This window comes from Panonychus citri, unplaced genomic scaffold (assembly GCF_014898815.1).
Source record: "Panonychus citri isolate SS breed McGregor unplaced genomic scaffold, ASM1489881v1 Contig00141, whole genome shotgun sequence".
NCBI classification, from domain to species: domain Eukaryota; kingdom Metazoa; phylum Arthropoda; class Arachnida; order Trombidiformes; family Tetranychidae; genus Panonychus; species Panonychus citri.
This window is the reverse complement of record NW_026515546.1, coordinates 905,542-926,102: the sequence shown is the minus strand read 5'-3', so window position 1 is coordinate 926,102 and position 20,561 is coordinate 905,542. Positions and strand designations below refer to the sequence as shown.

Here is a 20,561-nt window from a genome sequence, read left to right as displayed (position 1 = left end):
ACTGAAAAGGGATTCCTTTTTGATCTAATTAGTCATTTACCTGACTTTGTTCAACAAGAAATCTATCGAAATGGTATTAACAATGATGAACAAAAGATCATTAATTGTCTTTATCGATATTATTATGAGAAATTGGAACAACGAAAGAAAGCAAAGACTGAGCGTTATGGTGATCGAAATCAACCTAAAGGTATTTCCGCTCTTTATCTAAAGATAAGCCGAAATCACGACCTTATGCTCGGAATTACCAAATCCAAGACACAAGGGATTAACTTACATTTGCAAGAAAATAGGCCATATCGCACCAGATTGTCCAGATAGAACCAAACCTCGAGGAATCAACAATTCTGGTTCAACTTCGAATCCATCCTCTAAACCGGTTAATGCATTGGTTCAACATGATCATAGCGAAGAAAAAATTCAACTACCAGAATCTCTTGTTGGAAATCATGAAATAAGTTACACTTTACGTCAAGATTATCATTCCATTCCATTATTACTAATAAAGGTGACCCTCTTTTCGAGTATATGTCTCTTTGTACTCAATATTGAAACACCAAATCGGTTACCATTGATAACTTATCGCGTATTGGTTGATACGGAGCTACTTCATCTGTAATTGATTATCAATTGGCACTGAAATTCAATGTCCATTTGGTTCAGAGTCATGTTGAAATTTATGGGATCGCTGGAAACACCGATTCAGCGGGATTCGCTTATGCTGTTATTCATCATCCTGAGATCAATGGAACTCGAATTATAAAAGTAACGGTAGTAAAAGATTTTACCCCATGTTTTTACTTGGAAATTCATTTATCCAATTACTCAACATGCAAATAAATGCTGAAGACGAATATACTAAAGTATATGCAAGAGATACTCCTTATGGAAAATTACTCGACCCAACATTCAAATTTCGATTTCAGCGAAAATGAAACAGAATTAATTTTAACAAATATCGCATGAAAATGGTGAACCAGAACTTTTCCTCATCATGAAGATCTCATTTTCCAACCTAAGTTGTTTCGAAATGATAAAGATCAAACAATTCTTCACTAAAGTGAATGAATATGTAAACCAATTACAAGGAAATGAAACAAACGAATTATCTTTCGTGAGAGAGTTAAACAAATCAACCCAGAATTATCAAGTGAGAAGAAAATCGATCTGATTAATCTTTTCTGAATATGAAGATGTTTTCAAGGATAAAAAGACCTTGGATTTGTACGAGTTGATTTGTGAAATATGTCCAGTTGAAATTGACATTGGTGATAATGTTATTCCTATCAAAACCCTATCCCTGTAATAATGAACGAAGACTCGATTTTAAGAAAACCATAGATGATTTAATCGCTGCTGATATCATCGAAGAGTCTAAAGCTGAGGGTGGCTGTCCAGCCTTGTTGGTTCCCAGATCAAATGGAACTTTTCGATTAGTGTCTGACTTTCGGCTGTTGAATCGATTAACTAAAGTTCGATCGATTCCTATGCCTCGAATTGATGATTGTCTTGAGACCGTTCGAGGAGGAAAATATTTCAACATGTTTGACTTATGTCAGGGTTATCATCAGATTAACTTACCTCTCAGTGAGAGAGAGAAAACAGTTTTTGTTACTCCTGATGGCAAATATCATTATAAACGGTTACCTATGGGTTTAGCTGGAGCTCCGTTTATCTTTCAGAATTTGATAAACAAGGTATTAGATGGATTACAATACACTAAATGTCTTGGTTATTTTGATGATGTTCCTGTTATTGGGAAGACATGGATTGAATTACTCCAAATGACTCGAATCGTCCTTGATCGTTTCAGAAAATTCAATTTAAAAGTGAAACTGGAAAAATGTAAATTTGGATATGAGGAGATGCTCCTTCTTGGTCATGTGGTCAACGGCAATGGAATTAAACCAGATCCAAAGAAAGTGGAAGCACTTAAGAGGTTACCTTATCCAAAAACGGTAAAACAATTACAATCAATTCTTGGGTGTTATAATTACTTTTCTCGTTATATTCCAAATTATTCTAAACTCGCTGCACCCTTGTTTCGATTAATATCTCGAGAAAGAAAGTTTAAAATGTTGGATGAAGATAAAAAGACTTTGGATAAACTTAAAGAATCTTTAATAACCACCACCATGTTGGTCCATTTTGATCCAAATTTAAGACGAAAGATATCGGTTGATGCATCAGATATCGCTGTTGGAGGTATACTCCTGCAAGAAGATCCAAAGTCACCAACATTCTCTAAAGAGACTCCAATTGAAAAAATTAAAGATTGGTTACCAATCGCATTTTTCTCCCAAAAGTTACAAAAACACCAACTCCATTATTCAGTTTCTGAAAAAGAGCTGTTAGCAATCCTCGTTGGAATTGAGAAATATAAACATTATTTGGAGGGAGAACAATTTGTCGTGGAAACTGATCATCATGCTCTCTGCACAATAACGAAAACCAATTTCAAAAACGCTCGTTTACGTCGCTGGTCAATAATGTTGTCTATGTACGATATTAAAATCGTCTACAGAAAAGGATCATCTCATCCTCCTGATTGTTTATCGCGAGCACAAACTGAATGGGAAAAATATGATATAATTGATCCTGAAGAAAAATACCTGGAGAAAGTTTTCTTCACTAACATTTCCAATTCTGATTATGAAATAATTGATCATGATGATGAAAATTTCAATGTTGGACTGAATATTGTCAACTTTATTCTAGATAATCCAATGATAAGTTTCACTGAACCACCGATAATAAGTTATGTTTCAATTGAAGATTCATTTCAGATGAAAATCAAAAACTTTCAAGACAATGACGAAAACTGTCAACAGATCAAAAAACTTTTGCTTCAAAATGATCCAAAAACAATGAAAAGATTCTGTATTAAGAATGATTTGATTAATCAGAAAACTTTCGTTATTTATACGAAGCCCTTAATTGGGATTGAATTGCTACAAGAGTTATTCAAATGGTATCATTCATCTCCTACTGGTGGTCACTTCGGACCAGAGAAAACTTTTCTCGCGATTTCATCTCGATATTACATGAAAAACTTATATCATGAGATTGTAAAACTCTGTGATAATTGTAATACTTGTGCTATCGCAAAACCTGGTTCAATCATTTACATGGATCCAAGTGAAAAACCGATTCCACATAATAACTTCGAACGACTCGAATTGGATGTACAAGGACCGATTACAATCAACTCAACTAAAAAAGTTATATTAGTTTTGGTAGATACATTATCTCGTTACGTTTATGCTCGAATCTACCCAAATCAACAAACTAAGAATGTCATTGACTTTCTTGAAACTTTTTTCTTGATCTTTTCTCACCCAAAGGTAATACAAACTGATCGTGGATCAAACTTTCTATCTGAAGATTTCTATCGATACTTGTCTCGAGAAAACATCAAGCATGAAGTGTCTACCCCTTATCATCCCCAATCGCAAGGGATAGTTGAACGCGCAAATCGTACAATCGCTGAAAGATTAAGAACTTTAGTTATTGAGAATGGAACTAAAAATATAGCAAAAGGTTTAGAAAAGTCTCTTTATGCTATAAACACTTCGATTCATAAGATTACTCGTTTTTCTCCATTTCAATTAGTTTTCGGTCAACAGCCAAGAGATAGTGTAGATAATGAGCTTGAGTTAGACAGAAATTCAGGTTATTCACAAGAACAGTCAAAACGAATTGCTTACATGAGACTCAAAGCTCAACAACAGTACCAAATTAATAGATGCAAACAGTTATTCAAACAACCACCTTATAAAATTGGTGATTTTGTTTATCTGAAAAACTCGTCAAGATCAACTGAAATCTCTAAGAAATTGTCACCAAAATATAACGGCCCATATATGATATATGGGATGAAGAAAGGAGCTTTATTATTATTAGATCCGAAATCGACAGAATTTAATTTATTCTCGGTAAACTGTTCAAATACAAAACCATTCAAAGGTGAATTAGATTCTGACATGAAACAGTTAAGAGATAACTTTTTTGACATTAACTCACTTGATTGGTTACAGCCTGAAGATTTTTCAAAGTTAAATTTAGAAAGAAAATCAAATAATAACTTAAGTTATTCAGAATCGCAAAGACTAATTAATAATCAAAATGCTCAATTAGATGATGATACTGATCAGATTGATAATCATCATAAATATAATATCACCAGTACAGTTCAATTCCCAGTGATTGATGAGGATGCTCATCTACGAGATGCTATTGGTGATGAAACTTCTGCTGATGTTAATTCTGATAATCTTGATGAAAACTCTTCAGATCACTTAAGTGATGAATCTATTGATCAATTGTCAATAATCAATTCTAATAAGCGAAAATATAAAACCGCTGACAATGAGATAAGCAAACAATCAACTTTGGATTCAAGTGAGAAAAGATTAACAAGAGCTCAATTTAAGAAAAATCAACAAACAATTAACTCTGATCATGTTTTGGTTAATTTTTGTTATTTAAAAGAAAAAAGTAATTCAAGTAAATTGGTAATTACTTGTTCTCACTTAATTGAACAAATTGGTAATTTGAACAAAAAGAGATCAACAGTTAAATTATCATCTTTTTCTCATGACTTTCTTTTGGTAAAGTCTTATGACTTCAAATTGCTCATTTATCATCCAATTTATCTTCTTAAATATTCTCACATTTTCCATTTCCATTTTCATTTTCATTTCGTTTACAATGACCAAAGTTTAATTTCTCATTTGTTATTAGTGTTAACATTAAGAAATAGTCTTACTCATTATTATCGTTTCATCAGTTTACTAGTTGAATTGAAATTCAATAACTTTGGTTATTATTTTGATATTTGTTTCAATTTGATTGATAAAATGTCCGACAAACTTACGACTAGAATTCATCAAATAGATGACCAGGGAAATGAAATTGAATTAACTGATCTCTTTGAGATTCAATCAACAAGTGAAAAAGTTATTACCCCTGATCAATCATGGTCATCATTTGTTCCTCTTGATTTCAACTGGAAACCTTTTACTATAAAAGAGTCAAAATCCACCGATGAAGAGAAAGAAAAACGTTCAACCTCATCACCATTACCTTCTCAATCTTCACCAACATCAGTTATCAATGAGAAATTCACTAAAGTGAAATTGAAAGATTCATCACCCTCATCATCTTCATCATCTGATGACATAGTAATTGAATTAGATGAAGAATTAGTTTATAAACCTGAGAAAGTGAATAAGAAATGGCGACGAGAACCTCCACCAGATTTAACTTTCAACTATTTCACCGATGGAACTCTAGATGCAGATCGAATCGATAATCCTGATTATCCTGAGGTTTGTAGAAAACGAACTTTTCACCGATTCCTGGTTTAGCTGAGTACGAAAAGCAACAAGATGCTAAAGAAGATTTACCTCATCAAGTTCATCAACTCAGACACATTCACCTAAAGGTAAAAAACTTTGTGATCAACAAACTCAACACCCGGTAAATCCAGTACCAATTGACTTTGAGTTTCCTCAACCGAGTACATCTTCAGGTATCACTAACCCGAGATATAAACCAACTCCAGTGAAAAATCAAAGTACTAAAACGGTCGAAATGAAACAATCATTTTCTTCGTCGATTAACAATGAACATCAACAATTACAAATTCGTATTGACATGTCATCAAAAGAGCCTCAAGGCAATAAAAGAAAAATAAATAACTCATCCTCATCTGATAATCAACCCAAATCGTTTCAGAGACAATATCATCAACAGGCAAGTAAACAATTTCAAGATCAACAAGTTTACCCTGGACCAAATGATCGTTATTGGCCGAAATACACTTATCCAGCACCTCATGTTACTTGTCCTCTTCCTGATTATCTTTCTACTGAGCGTTTCTTTGAGATTAAAAAGAAAGTTGAACAAGAAGCTCAAGAATTACGAGCTGAGAAATTTAAGTATTTCAAACTAATCAAAGAGAAAATCAAATTAAATCTTATTGATATACCTGAGATCGATAATTTGGACATGGATGAAATACCTAGAGGTCTTTCGTTATCAAAAGTTATTCTGTTCAATGTTCATGAGATTTTGAAACGATCAAATGTAATCTTTAGAACATATTACAATTAATCCATTGAAATGTACCAATTGTGAAAAGTGGTATTGTTATTCTTGTACTTGCTGGTTAAGAAAAGTGATAATCAAATTGAACTTTTGTCCACCCAATGACAATAATAAGGCCATGTGTCTTGAAACAAATTGTATTGTCCAATTTACATCTCAAAATGAATACCCATTTTCACAAGAGTCATCATCATCACCATCATCATCAACTTTCGTTAAATATTCATCAGCATCATTCATTTGTCGTCGACATTTGTGTAATAAACAGATTAAACCATCAGATTATTTCACTCATGAATCTCAATGTCGATCTGGATTAATCAAAGATGAATATGAGTTTGATATGACTTCGAAATTTAAACATGGAGACATTGAAAACTTTTGTCAAGCCACATAAAATTTCCTATCACATTTGGCTCCTCATCTTAAATCAGCTATCGCTGAAAATGTTTCTGATCCTAAGACTATGACACATCCAGAGATGGGACAAGAAAATACCGAATATGCCTGTGTATTAGTTCAACGAGATGAGAATCAAATGATCCTCAATTGGCTCCAGAAAATATTCGCAATCATATTCGCGGTGCAAGGCCAAACTATTGGAATAGTTTGAAAAGGCTGAGACCCATCGGAACCCGTAGATGAATTAGAACAATGGATGCTCGATCGAGGCTTCGATCCAATCATGGGAAAACCAATAAGTGGTCAATATATTAGGCCTCGAACTTGCCAATGGAAAAGTGTTCCTGATTATCTCTTAAGAGCAAATGCTGAATGGTTTCTTCTTGATCAAATCGAAAAAGAAAAGAAAAGAAAATCTTTCCAAGAAATCAAACGCCCTTATCATCAAGTGAATCAACCTTTATAAAATTAACGTTTTCGATCTTATTCATCCATCGAAAGTCGACAAAATTCTTAAAGAAATCAAATCAAATTTTCCTTCTCTCAGAGATGTAGAGAGACAAAGTTATAATGTTGGTTCACGACAAAGAAGAGATTCATCATCATCATCATCTTCATCTTCATCCTCATCATCTCGCACATATTTTAATCATTTTCATGAGAGAAAAGCTATTCAATCAGTGGAACTGTTTCATCGATGTTCTCAGATTCAATTACCATCATTACCATCAGAATTTGAAGTTCTGATAAAAGATAATACAACTAAACATCCTAATCCTAAGCTTATCTTTTCTATTCATATGGCTTATTGTGGCATTTTCGCGCAATATGATCGACCTCAAGGTATCATAGAGAAAATAGAACAGCGACCGATTTGGATAATTATTGTCAATGGTTACCAAGAGATTATCTATGAAACTTTTGTTAGATATCCACAAATTGAAACTATTCAAGGAGAACATCATGGACTAATTAGATCTGATATTCGACATGCGAAGAATCTTGAGTCAGTACGAGACCAAGTTATACCGTATTTGGTAGTTTGTGATCAATTAATTGGATCTGGACTAATTAATCAATTGATTGCTCTTGGATTATCTCGTAATGAAATTGATCTTCTCAGACCAAAGATGAGAGATTACTCAACATTTCTCACCCATCAAAACCCCATGTTCTCTTTCATCTCTTTCCTTGTCTTCAGAAAGTTTACAATTGAGAAAGGTGCTCATTCACCAGCAGTTGAAGCGCTAATTTCGATGCAACTTTACTTATCCTTTTGGTACGAAATCGAAAAATGTAAAAGGATAAATGATGGTATTCATAGTAAAATCTTGAACTTACTTGTGGTAATAAAAGATTGCTCAACTTTTGGATATCTTTGCGAATCGAGTAAGCGAAGGTCTGGATGAATGGCCTGAAAATTGGCACTATTTTACTTCTGGAGCAAGAAATAAACCATCATACAATAGAAATACTTGTGTTTCTCCATCATCATCATCACCCAGTTCACCTTTAAAACCACCACCATTGAATTTTGAGATTGAAGTTATTCCAGAAGATGAAATGGAACAAGAAGATTACACTCTTCCAACACATCAAAGTTTACAATTGTCAACACTTTACATTAACAGAATGACCTGAAAGGATATCATGGTCTAAATCCACCGAAGTGTAGGGTTGATCATCACGAACCTCTCAGTTCATTTGTTAATTTCTGGTTAACAATTAACTTTAATCATTTTTCTTACTTCATTTAAATCTCAACAATTAACTTTAGTTACTCACAGTAATTAGATTCAGTTAAAATTAGATTACCAATCACAGTTTAATAATAATAGTTAACAACTTGTTTATGTGACTATTAACACATAACTGATATTTTCCCAAGAAAAAAGATTAACAAAAACAATCAGACTTGATGTCTCACATTACCAATTAACCTCTTGGTAACAGACAGAAAGTCTATTCTCTTTCTTTTTCTTTCTTTTTTCTTTCTTTTCATTAATTTTCTCTTTCTTTTTATTTATCTTAAGATAAAAATGTTCACTAAAATTGTCTCAAAATTAACATCGTAATCATCATCAAGAAAAACAATAAGTTAACTTAACTGAAATTTGATGAAAAATGATTGATTATCTTATGATAGATTTTCTGGTTAAATGGTAACAATTAACGGTCAAAATTTCAATGAAGAAAATTTCATATAAATAGAAGATGAAGTTAATTATGGATCAGTCTTATTCTAACTTTCACCAGAATACGATTCATGTTTCTCACTTAAGTGAATTTTCAATTTTCATCTTTACCTTTACTCTTATGAGATTTTGTTCAAAATAAAAGTTTAATTATATTAGTTAAATTCTGTGTTATTATTTATCAATTGAAATCCTCATTCGAACCTTAAATTGATCTGTATTAGTGAAGGACAGATTCGGAATCTCCACTGATTAACTTAAGTTAATTTACCTTTTTCTTTGAGACTGACTCAATATTTATGCAAATTGATCTGATTCAATTCTTGTGTTGTGGTAATTTAACGACTTAAAAGTAAATCAAATTGTTAACATTACAGATTCTTACTCTTCATTTGTTCCCAGAGAAATTTAGTGATTAATCAACAAGATTAAGTAAATTAAATCCCTTCAATAGTTTATCAATCTAATCGATTTAAATTTTGCTATTTTGCCCTTTGCTTATTTGACTTTGCTGTTTTGGCTTTTGCTATTTTGCTCTTTGCTGTTTTGACCCTTTACCTTAATATTAGTCTCTAATTTCAGCATTTGGAATCAGAATTATTCATAATTAATTCAAATGCAGGAAAAATAAAATACTGTCGCTTTAAGCTCTTCATTGAATGTATTCAGCTTATCGGTTTCCATTACGATTCTTTGGTGAAAGGGTCAGAAAAAATTGAATCCATGATAATGTTGTTACTTTGTCATTCTCACAAGTAAATAAACTGTCATTTGATTTGAAATAAGATTAAGAACTTTTTTAATCCATGTGATGAGGCCTGAGTTTGGATTTGCTTTTAACTGGTCACAAGTTAATCAGGTTTCATTTGATATAATAATGATTTTCTTGTGTATATTATCATGAGGTAGAAGTTTTTTCCTCATTTAATAGTGTGGACATCATGTAGATATAACAAAGTGAACAGAGATTCACTTGAAAGTGTCAATCAAAGACAAAGAACATGTAATCAAATTAAATACTTGATGGGTTTGATTGTACCTTCGTCTTTTTCAATGCCTTTGGGGCTTAATGACAATAATAAAACCAAGCAAAAAGTATATGTATATATACTTGTAATACGAAAAATTCAGTTTCAAGAGGATGTTTTGTTTTACTCAGTGGTTATTGTCATGTTTTTCCTTCAATTACATGCAGTATCTTCCAGTGTAAGAATTGATCATCATGATCCATCACCATGATTGAATAGAAGAAACAAAAAAAGGTGATAAGAAAAAATCAACAACCTGTAAAAGAAAATGAATGTTTAGATTATTTAAATAATAGAACCAATTTAATCAATCGAAAAGGTTTTCGTTGCAATTGTAATAACAACCAAAGTTCAGATACAAACTTGAGTTTGGACCTTTTTTTAATTTTTCAGACAATCAGCCTCAGGGTAAATGAAGTATTTACCTTTCTTCCTGTTAATGGTATGAAAATACACCTTCAATTGATCCATGAAACGATGTCCAGTTGTTGATGGAGAGTAAACTTGACCATCAGTAGATTTGTCTCCCTGGATCTGTAATATAAATTCAAATAAATCAGATTATAAACAAGAATTGATTTCGGAGAGAGAGTTGATATCAAGGTGGGTTATGTGTTAGGTATGATGATGATGATGATGATAGCTTATATAATAACAAACATAGAAAGGAAATTGAATGGATTGAGTGACCAGGAGAGTGAAAAAAGGTAAAAGAGTCGATCAATAGGCCTGAGGGTTGATTTGATTGGAGAAAAATAAACGATATTTGAAACTGGTTGATTCAATTCATTATCCATGAATCTCAGGAGAAATCAGATGAAGATCCAAAAACAGTGAGACTTGTTCATCCATCGGTTAATGTTACTCAGTGGAAATGGTGATAGAGAATTATTATTATCCAAAAAAAAGATGAGAACTGGAAACAGGGAAAAAGTCATCTAAATGAGTAGAAAAACATTTAACAGAACAAAGAATAAGAATATTAATTAATTTTGCTTCTTCCAATTCAAGGTAATTAATTGATCTCAATTTTCTATTCGGATAATCTCTGGATAATCCTGAGATCAACTTTCTGGTGTTGTCACGTTGATTGAATTCAACCTCTGAAAATAGTGAAATTATCTCAATGATAAAATGTAATTCTCACTTTGATTGTCTCAAACTAATTAGGAAACTTTGATTTAATTGATTTTCTCCTCTTACAATTACTTTTCCTTCAATTTTCTCCCAATAGAATCAATTGATTTTTCCCCCTGATCTTCATGAGTGTTTATCAATTTTCCATCATCACCATTAAATTAATTGTATTAGTTTCATTTGTTAATTATCAACTTGTCAATCTTGTGTTGTGACCATTGTGACAATTAAGTTAATCAATGTGAGTATGGTTAAGAATATAATATAAATTGAGAAACTAATCAAACATCATTCGAGAGAAATACGTTAATTGTGTTAATTTAGGTTAAATTGGTTCGATAATCATTTCGAATGTGAAAATCTAGAGAGAAAATTTTTCATCATCATCATCATCATGAAACATTAATTCAATTCATGAGAGGAAGGAAATTAATTCCATAGAAAATAAAACAACAATTAACTTAAGAAAGTGAAAGAAGAAGAGAAAAAATCTACAATTAATGATGATTAAATTAATGAATTAATCATTGATTAAGAAGAAGATGAAAATTGTGAAATGAAAGACTCTTGTTCATCATTCACCAAACATGAATACATGATTTATATTCTGTATGATTAACTGATTTACAGGAGAGAGAAAAAAGAGTTTTAATTTTCGATTGTAAATCAAGTTGATTAATGAAATTCTCACCAAACTGGACAATACAAATAAGCCGATTGACCATTAGTGGGAAACACGGAAAGGGAAGGAAATCAAATTGTAGACGAAAAAAACTCCAAACTAGAACCGGAAACATTTCCATAGGAAAATGTTATCATGATTGAAATTGGAAAATTAATTAAATTGTTTACATCATCATCATAGAGTATTAATTGTAATAAGATAATTATTCATCTTCATCATAATCGTTAATCAACTTCCAATGTCAAAGAAAAAAAAAAGAGTTAAGCAAATTACATTGAGCGAAAGCAAAGAAAAAAGTTAATTGCGATTCTATTCAAATCTTAATATCTTAATTTAGTGGCGATCAAGTTGATTGAAACAATTAACTATCAATGGTTTAAGCTCAGGAAAAAAAATACTATCATCAAGTGTAAAATGAATAACAATTAAGCTGATTGTAATCTCCTGCAATTTATTGATTTACTTGATTTGATATGTTAATTTGATCATTTAATGTATTCTGAATATCAATTAACTTGTTTTAAATTGTTGGAAAACTAATTGCCAATAAATTGTTGATAATAATTCAAAACTTTTTCATTTGTTTACTTGTTTATTTTACTATCATCAACAAGAAACTGTTAAACTTTTTTAAATGATCAATTTAAATTGTCACAAGAAGTAAATAAAAAAGTTAAACACATTAAATTAATCACATGGAGGATAAATTATACGGAAGGCAATTAAGAGATTATATCTTGATTATAATGGTTAGTTAATAACTGACCAATCGAAGTACGAAAATTCAATCTACGTCGAAACTTTCAAGGTCAAGGTCACAGGTAATTCATTCAATAATAAAATACCGTTATTTAGATGCTCCATTACGATGATGATGATGATGATGATAAAGTAAATCATCAAATCGGTAAATTTACTTCTTGATTGTCAATATCCCATTTAATTTTAATTGTATCTTGATGCTTGAAGTGACTGCTGATGGTGACGATAATTGTGACGAAATCAGAATTGGAAATTATGATTAATCAATGTTAATTTACTGATTACAAAGAGTGATGGTAACCAGAATGAAATTTGTTCATTAAAGGACATTTATTGTTACAATTAAAAGGCTTGAGTAACAATAATAATCATGATAATTGTCAGTGTTAATTATTAACAGTTGATGTAACAATCAACAGATAAACAAAAAAAAGTTCATGAGTTAACCTGAAAAATCAGAAAGAGGATAAAGATTATAAATGAGAATGAAAATTTTTTTTTGTTTTTCCATTGAAAATAATTGAACCAAAAGTCAATAACATTAAATATCCTTTCATGATCATCATCATGATAAAATATCCCCAATAACTGAATCATTTCAAGCTTAAAATGATTTACTTTTTTAAAAAATTGATCCATTTTCAAACTTTGATCATTGTCATCAACAAATTATCATCATCATCATCTGTAGTTGACACCAAAATAATGATCATATCAAACATCATCATCAGCAAGTTTCTCATCATATGTTTACTTGAGCAATTTTCCCCTGATTATAATCATCATATTGAACCTGAAATTGAATGTATAGAAATTAACAAATCAGAATCAGCAAGAGAAATGATTTAAAGTGAACATTGAAAAAGTTTCATTGAGAAAATAACAAGAAAAGGTAAATAGTTTCAACTGAAAATCGCCAATTGTAAACAATCAACTTTTCTTGATTTATATGTAGAGATCTTTAGATTCTCAGAAAGTGTCAACTATTATCAAGACCAACAATCAGTTGATTGTTTATATTATTTAAGATAAACTATGGAAACTTTGATTCATTGAGAATGAAAATTGAAAATGAAAGACTGGGAAAATTTGTCAACCATGAAAATATCAATAGAAACATAATCATCACCATCATCATTATCATCTTAATCTTCATCATCACTATCATATGAATGAAAGATTAAGATGGAAAATAATTTGTTCTCAACTTTTTTTTTCTTCCTTCGTTAGTATTAATCTGTAGTAACGATTCTTACTGAGTTATTAATACGATTTTCTTAATAACCATCAGTTGTTGCTGTTGTTTGATTTTCTAACTATCCCGTTGGAGGATGTTGCTAATGATGATGATGATAAAATGATAACTCAACATGAGATCAGTTGCAATTAGTAAAATCACCTCGAAAACAAGGAGTGTTTAAAGTTATCATCATCAATAAGAATCAAGAATTATGTGAATATCAAGATAAAGGTTAAAACAAGAAAGAAAAGGTAAGAGATGAAGAGATGAAGAGATAATCTGATGATGATGATGATGATAATTATGATGAGAATGGAAAACGAAACAGATTAGACTTCAGGTATCTTCGCCTGATTGTGTCACATCAACACTCGTCTTCAAAAATGATCAAATCTTAAAGCTAAACTTAAATCTAAACCACAACAATTATTTACTTTTCTATCGTAATTCTTTATCCATCATTTATCCTCATCCCTAAGATAATCATCATGAGTAGGAATAAGTAGGAAAGATAATCAGGATTAAGTAAACACACACACACAAAGTCATCCATTATAAGCTTATCATCATCTACATCATTTGTGAGGCAAGAAAATTAGTTAATCATTTGCAATCAAATAGAAGAGACTAACAAATACCTTGAATAATTATCAAGATTCTTTTACAATTAAACACTATTAACATGATCGCCAAGTTATGTAGTTGATTTGTTGTTCTTTCCCATGTCAACGCATCTTCCAGGTTCCAAAACCCACTGAGATGAAAGGTCAATCCTTTTTCCTCATCCATCGTCCAGGATGACCAATAAATGATTCGCATCTTTTTTTTGTATCCTTCCTATTCCTGTAATCCCATTGATGGAAAATATTTAGAACTGAAAAAGAAGATGAAATATTGAAATGAATTAGAAAGATGAAGATAACGATAAGTTTTTCTTTACAGATCATCAATCAGTGACCAGTTTTCTTGACCGTAACTTTTACACTTTATATTGATAACATTTGTATTCGGTTGACCTTCAACCTCTCAACAAGATCGCTGAGAGCAACATGGTAATGAAGAATTAAAAATTTGGAAACAAAGTTGATAAATTTCTTACTAAGTTGATGATGAAAATTATCACAAGTCCTCAGGCGATTCCAATGGCGTCACCATTAATCACTGAAAACATGGTCTAAATCAAGATGAAATTGATTAGATAAAGAGAAGGTAAATTTTTTTAATCATTTTTGCTTCTTACCTTTTCTATTTGCCTCTTTTCGTCTCATTAACTCTCATATTTCAGGTAAAAAAAGAGACAAATACAAAGCGACCCATAGATGAAGATCATCTCATCATCACAAGGAAATAGTTATTCACCTTGTCAGGTTCTATCAAATTAACTTTTAAATTCAATTAATAAGCATCTCTCAGATTCTTCAGGAATTGAGTTTATCTCAGAACAAGAAATGATGAAGAAGAGAAGACGAAAAGAGAGAGAGAGAGATTCAGGTGAATTAATATCGATACGATGAAAAAAAGGTAATCATTTCAGTTCCATCATGGTGCATCCTATTATCTCCTCGGTGATTCTGTTGATTCAAAGACTATTATTTGAGATCATTAAACCAAGTAAAAGGTTTATGATTGTATTAATACACCTTAATGGTGACAATCAATTTGTATTGAAATAGAAACATGATAAATAGGAAGATTGTACAATCTAATGTACGAGTTTGTTTGGAAAACAAATTCATTGAGAAAATCATTTTCTAAACTATAGATTATCGTAATACTTTGTATTAATTTCAACATGAAGTGTATACTAGTAGACTTATATAGTAGATGAGAAAAGTTTTTACCTCATTTCACTTGATTGTTATTCAACTAGAAATGATAATAAGAGTTTTCGTCTTTATTTACTTCGAATTCAATTCGAAGAAATAAAATTAGATTAACACTGTTTCTCCTTTAATCCTGGGTGAGGACACAGACTGATGAATGGTCTTCATAAAAATGAAATTACACCAAGAAGATGCTGATGAAAAAAAGGGTAAATCATCAGGAAAATGTAATCTCCAAGGGCTAATCCATCTTTAAGATTGAACAATCTTCATTCCTCCTGAAACTTCATGGCGTGTTTATATACCTAAAGTAATAGAAGCAGAAAAAAAACAAAATCAACAAGAATTCATCTTCAGGTTTTTCATTACAAATGTAATGGTGAATTAAATGAGTTGACTGACATGATGATTTCTGATAAATTATAGTTTATACTTTTGGTAGAGAGAGAGAGAGAGAGAGAGAGAGAGAGAGAGAGAGAGAGAGAGATGAGGAAAAACTTGACACTATTTTTGTTTTTCTTTCTCATGTTGATTCATCCAAGAACTTTATCTCCAACGTGCTAATGGTTTAAATCATCATCATGGTAACAATTTATATATATGAACTTTTCCTGTTTCCATGGGATGAACGTTTTCATTATTCTAGGTAAGAATTTACAGAAGAAAAAGGAAATGATGTAACCAGGATCAAATCTTATTCCATGTTCATTGCTGATGCTGATGAGAATCCATGATAATCCAATGTACATTTGTTTACCTGTGAGAAAAGGGATATGAATCATTAAATATTAAAAAGCAAATTTGTTGTTAGTCTGATTAAAATTTGATACCATGGGTTAAGTTTATAAGTATTAACCAGAATTCACATGGAAATAGCTTAGGAATTAGGTTGATTATATATAAACAGCAACAGTTAAGGTAATCTAATAGGTTGTGTAAAAGGATTAAGGTGATCATCATGATTATGATGATGTTCAATTATGATGGAGAGAGAGTGTAGGACTTTTGACCTCACCCTTTTAGCTTTTGTCTATGTTTTATCTGAGTTAATCAGTTAATTGTGTTATCTCATTATTACAAGAACACTTTCAACGTGACTTAAGGTAAAGAAAATATCATCATTATAACAGGTATAATAATAAGGAAGAAGAAAGAAATTGATGAAAATTATCAGAGACAATAAAGATCAAGTGTAACTAGAGACAGAAATGATGATGATGATGATGATGATGATAGAGTTGAGCTGATTAATGTCAACAAAATTATATGGTAGATTTGACATGGAAGATATTTAAGATTGGTTATATCCAGTAGATGTTTTCTCAATCATGATAGAAAAGTAATCAGATCAAAGAGACACGATAACATTTCCACTTTGACCTAATAATCTTTTAGTATTGTTGTTGAATAGAGATGATGGTAAATAGCTCCAAGGAGGAAAAGGAAACTGATATCAAGGTGAGATATCAAAATGGCCAAAGTTTTTTAACCTTAAAAGAAAAAAGAAAATGGAGAAACAAAAATTAGAAATTAACTAATGAAGGTAAAGGAAACAAGAAAGTGAGAAAGAGAGATAATCAGGTTTCCATTGGAATATTGGAAATGAAATTGTTCATTTTGTTTGTAAACAACAAACAATAATGAATATATTGTAACATGAAGTAGATGATGAAGATGATGATAATTTATCGTTTTCTGATTAGGTATTGAACTGAGAATTGATGGAAATCAATTTCTATTCAGTTAATTTAGAACACAGAGAAATCATTGAATGTTTGATTATCTTATTTGGAACAATCAACATTTTCTCTTCTCCTAAATAAACCCTTTGGTCCTTCACATCTTATCATCATCTTCTAGTTGATCTAATTTTCCTCTTTTAATACACATTTTGGTTCCATGATGTTGATCATGATGATGGTCATCATTATCATCTAAAAGGCGTAAACAAGTCATTTAGTCCAAAAGCTTTGGTCAAATAAATCTAACGTTGATCCTCATCTTCTCACATTGATCTCCTTTTCTTTTTCTCGTCTCCATTTTACTTGACCAGAAAACTCAAAGAGAATCAATTGTTTGTATTGACCTGTGAACGAAAAAAAAAGAGACAGAGAAAAACAAAACAACAATAATATCAGAATTAATTTACCTTTGGTCAAGAAAAAATCTTCTTGATTTTGTCTACTCACCTTTTCCAATCATCGCCAGGTAACGTCAAGAGTTACACAATTGTACCAGAGAGAAGAGAATATAATTAACACCTTACATTCCGTTAATTGTTTCAATTTAATCATCGAAATTGTAACTTTTACCTGAGGAGAAAAAAAAAGAAAACAATTAATGAGAAATTGTTGACATGAATGTAAACAAGAGAGAGAGAAAAAAATTGTTACATTGAGAAGGACTAGTATAAGTAGGTTTGCATGGCAAAATAAACCCCAGACCGATTTTTTCAAAAATCCACCTACTGGTTTTGAGTTAAACTATTGATACTAATAATTGGAATTTTTGGACTTTCATGGAAAGTAAATATAATCTTGTATTTTCTTATAATTATTATCTTAATTTTTCTCACTTTGATAGAAGTTTCAATGAATATGAATACTAAGAGTTACACAAAGGTAATTTTTATTTAACTAACTTTCTTAGAAAGTACAATATAAGTAAAAGAAAATCAAGAAACTCAACTAATTTCTCTGATCTAACATCAAATTTGAAAACAAATCAAGATATTTTAATCTGTAACTTTCATGGAAACATAAACTGGTACTTTATTAAAACAATTATCTTAATTTTTCTCACTTTGATAGAAGTTTCAATGAATATGAATACTAAGAGTTACACAAAGGTAATTTTTATTTAACTAACTTTCTTAGAAAGTACAATATAAGTAAAAGAAAAATCAAGAAACTCAACTAATTTCTCTTGATCTAACATCAAATTTGAAAACAAATCAAGATATTTTAATCTGTACTTTCATGGAAAGTCAATATAAACTGCTATTAAAACAATTATCTTAATTTTCTCACTTTGATAGAAGTTTCAATGAATATGAATACTAAGAGTTACAGGTAATTTTATTTAACTAACTTTCAGTACAATATAAAATAAAGAAAATCAAGAAACTCAACTAATTTCTCTTGATCTAACATCAAATTTGAAAAAAATCAATATTTTAATCTGTACTTTCATGGAAAGTCAATATAAACTGGTACTTTATTAAAACAATTATCTTAATTTTTCTCACTTTGATAGAAGTTTCAATGAATATGAATACTAAGAGTTACACAAAGGTAATTTTTATTTAACTAACTTTCTTAGAAAGTACAATATAAGTAAAAGAAAAATCAAGAAACTCAACTAATTTCTCTTGATCTAACATCAAATTTGAAAACAAATCAAGATATTTTAATCTATACTTTCATGGAAAGTCAATATAAACTGGTACTTTATTAAAACAATTATCTTAATTTTTCTCACTTTGATAGAAGTTTCAATGAATATGAATACTAAGAGTTACACAAAGGTAATTTTTATTTAACTAACTTTCTTAGAAAGTACAATATAAGTAAAAGAAAAATCAAGAAACTCAACTAATTTCTCTTGATCTAACATCAAATTTGAAAACAAATCAAGATATTTTAATCTATACTTTCATGGAAAGTCAATATAAACTGGTACTTTATTAAAACAATTATCTTAATTTTTCTCACTTTGATAGAAGTTTCAATGAATATGAATACTAAGAGTTACACAAAGGTAATTTTTATTTAACTAACTTTCTTAGAAAGTACAATATAAGTAAAAGAAAAATCAAGAAACTCAACTAATTTCTCTTGATCTAACATCAAATTTGAAAACAAATCAATATTTTTCTTTTCATGGAAAGTCAATATAAACTGGTACTTTATAAAACAATTATCTTAATTTTCTCACTTTGATAGAAGTTTCAATGAATATGAATACTAAGAGTTACACAAAGGTAATTTTTATTTAACTAACTTTCTTAGAAAGTACAATATAAGTAAAAGAAAAATCAAGAAACTCAACTAATTTCTCTTGATCTAACATCAAATTTGAAAACAAATCAAGATATTTTAATCTGTACTTTCATGGAAAGTCAATATAAACTGGTACTTTATTAAAACAATTATCTTAATTTTTCTCACTTTGATAGAAGTTTCAATGAATATGAATACTAAGAGTTACACAAAGGTAATTTTTATTTAACTAACTTTCTTAGAAAGTACAATATAAGTAAAAGAAAAATCAAGAAACTCAACTAATTTCTCTTGATCTAACATCAAATTTGAAAACAAATCAAGATATTTTAATCTGAACTTTCATGGAAAGTCAATATAATCTTGTACTTTCTTACAATTATTATCTTGATTTTTCTTCACTGCGGTAGAAGTTCCAATTCCAGTTCCACTTGATTTTTTAAAGTTTTATCTCTTTATGATGGATAAAATTAAATTTAATTGACAATTAAGTGATGAGAAATAATTAACTTGTTTGTGTTAATAAATTAAGTTGATTGTTACAATTTACCAAATCGTAAATGAAATTTATCAAAAGCTAATTGTATAATTGTATAGTAATAATAATTGTATAATTGATGAGACAAATTTAGATGTTGTTGTAATCAAGATGATATAAAAGCTAACAATTAGTGTAACTATCAAAACAATTTAGCGAACAATTTACAGGGAAATTAAGATAATCATTGTAATTAACCAGAACCAGCAAGTTATTAAAAATAACATAAGAGTCTTGAATTAATTTTTGATTTGATAACAAACGAAAGTTGATTTATAATTAACTGAACTAACAATTAGATGGTTACAATTAAGTCCATCAAGACAGTTTCTATTTGAAGTAATAAATTGTCCTCAGAAAACTAATTGTTATCACATTGTATTGGTCTTCAATTGACAATTTAATCAACTTAATTTGGTCAAGAGTTAAAAGTAATTGTAGTCAAGAATCAAATAAGCAAAGATAATTGTTGGTTAAGATTCATTTCTATTGGTTTGATTTAAATTATAATCTAATACATAAATTTTGTTAATCAATAAACTTAGTTTTAATCACAATCAAGGATCTAAGATTAATTGTTAATCTAAAACGCTGACAATCAAAGTGTAAAGAGTTAATTTTTTTGTAAATGGTTTTATT

At 30.0% G+C, this 20,561-nt stretch overlaps 1 long non-coding RNA gene across 11 annotated transcripts; it reads right to left on the bottom strand.

Annotated features, from left to right (window-relative positions):
* Positions 1–9,308: 9,308 nt before the first annotated feature.
* Positions 9,309–17,781, bottom strand: LOC128395195 (uncharacterized). Of its 11 annotated transcripts, XR_008326512.1 has the most exons (8): positions 17,573–17,781; positions 15,786–17,469; positions 14,801–15,688; positions 14,660–14,734; positions 14,199–14,434; positions 10,397–10,674; positions 10,162–10,270; positions 9,309–9,992 (listed from the first exon to the last, which is right to left on the bottom strand). It is a non-coding gene; the product is annotated as an uncharacterized LOC128395195 (long non-coding RNA). The 11 variants fall into 11 exon arrangements; XR_008326516.1 differs by lacking the exon at positions 10,397–10,674 and having other exon boundaries at positions 9,311–9,992; XR_008326517.1 differs by lacking the exons at positions 9,309–9,992; positions 10,162–10,270; positions 10,397–10,674 and adding exons at positions 12,165–12,767; positions 12,939–13,113.
* Positions 17,782–20,561: the final 2,780 nt, after the last annotated feature.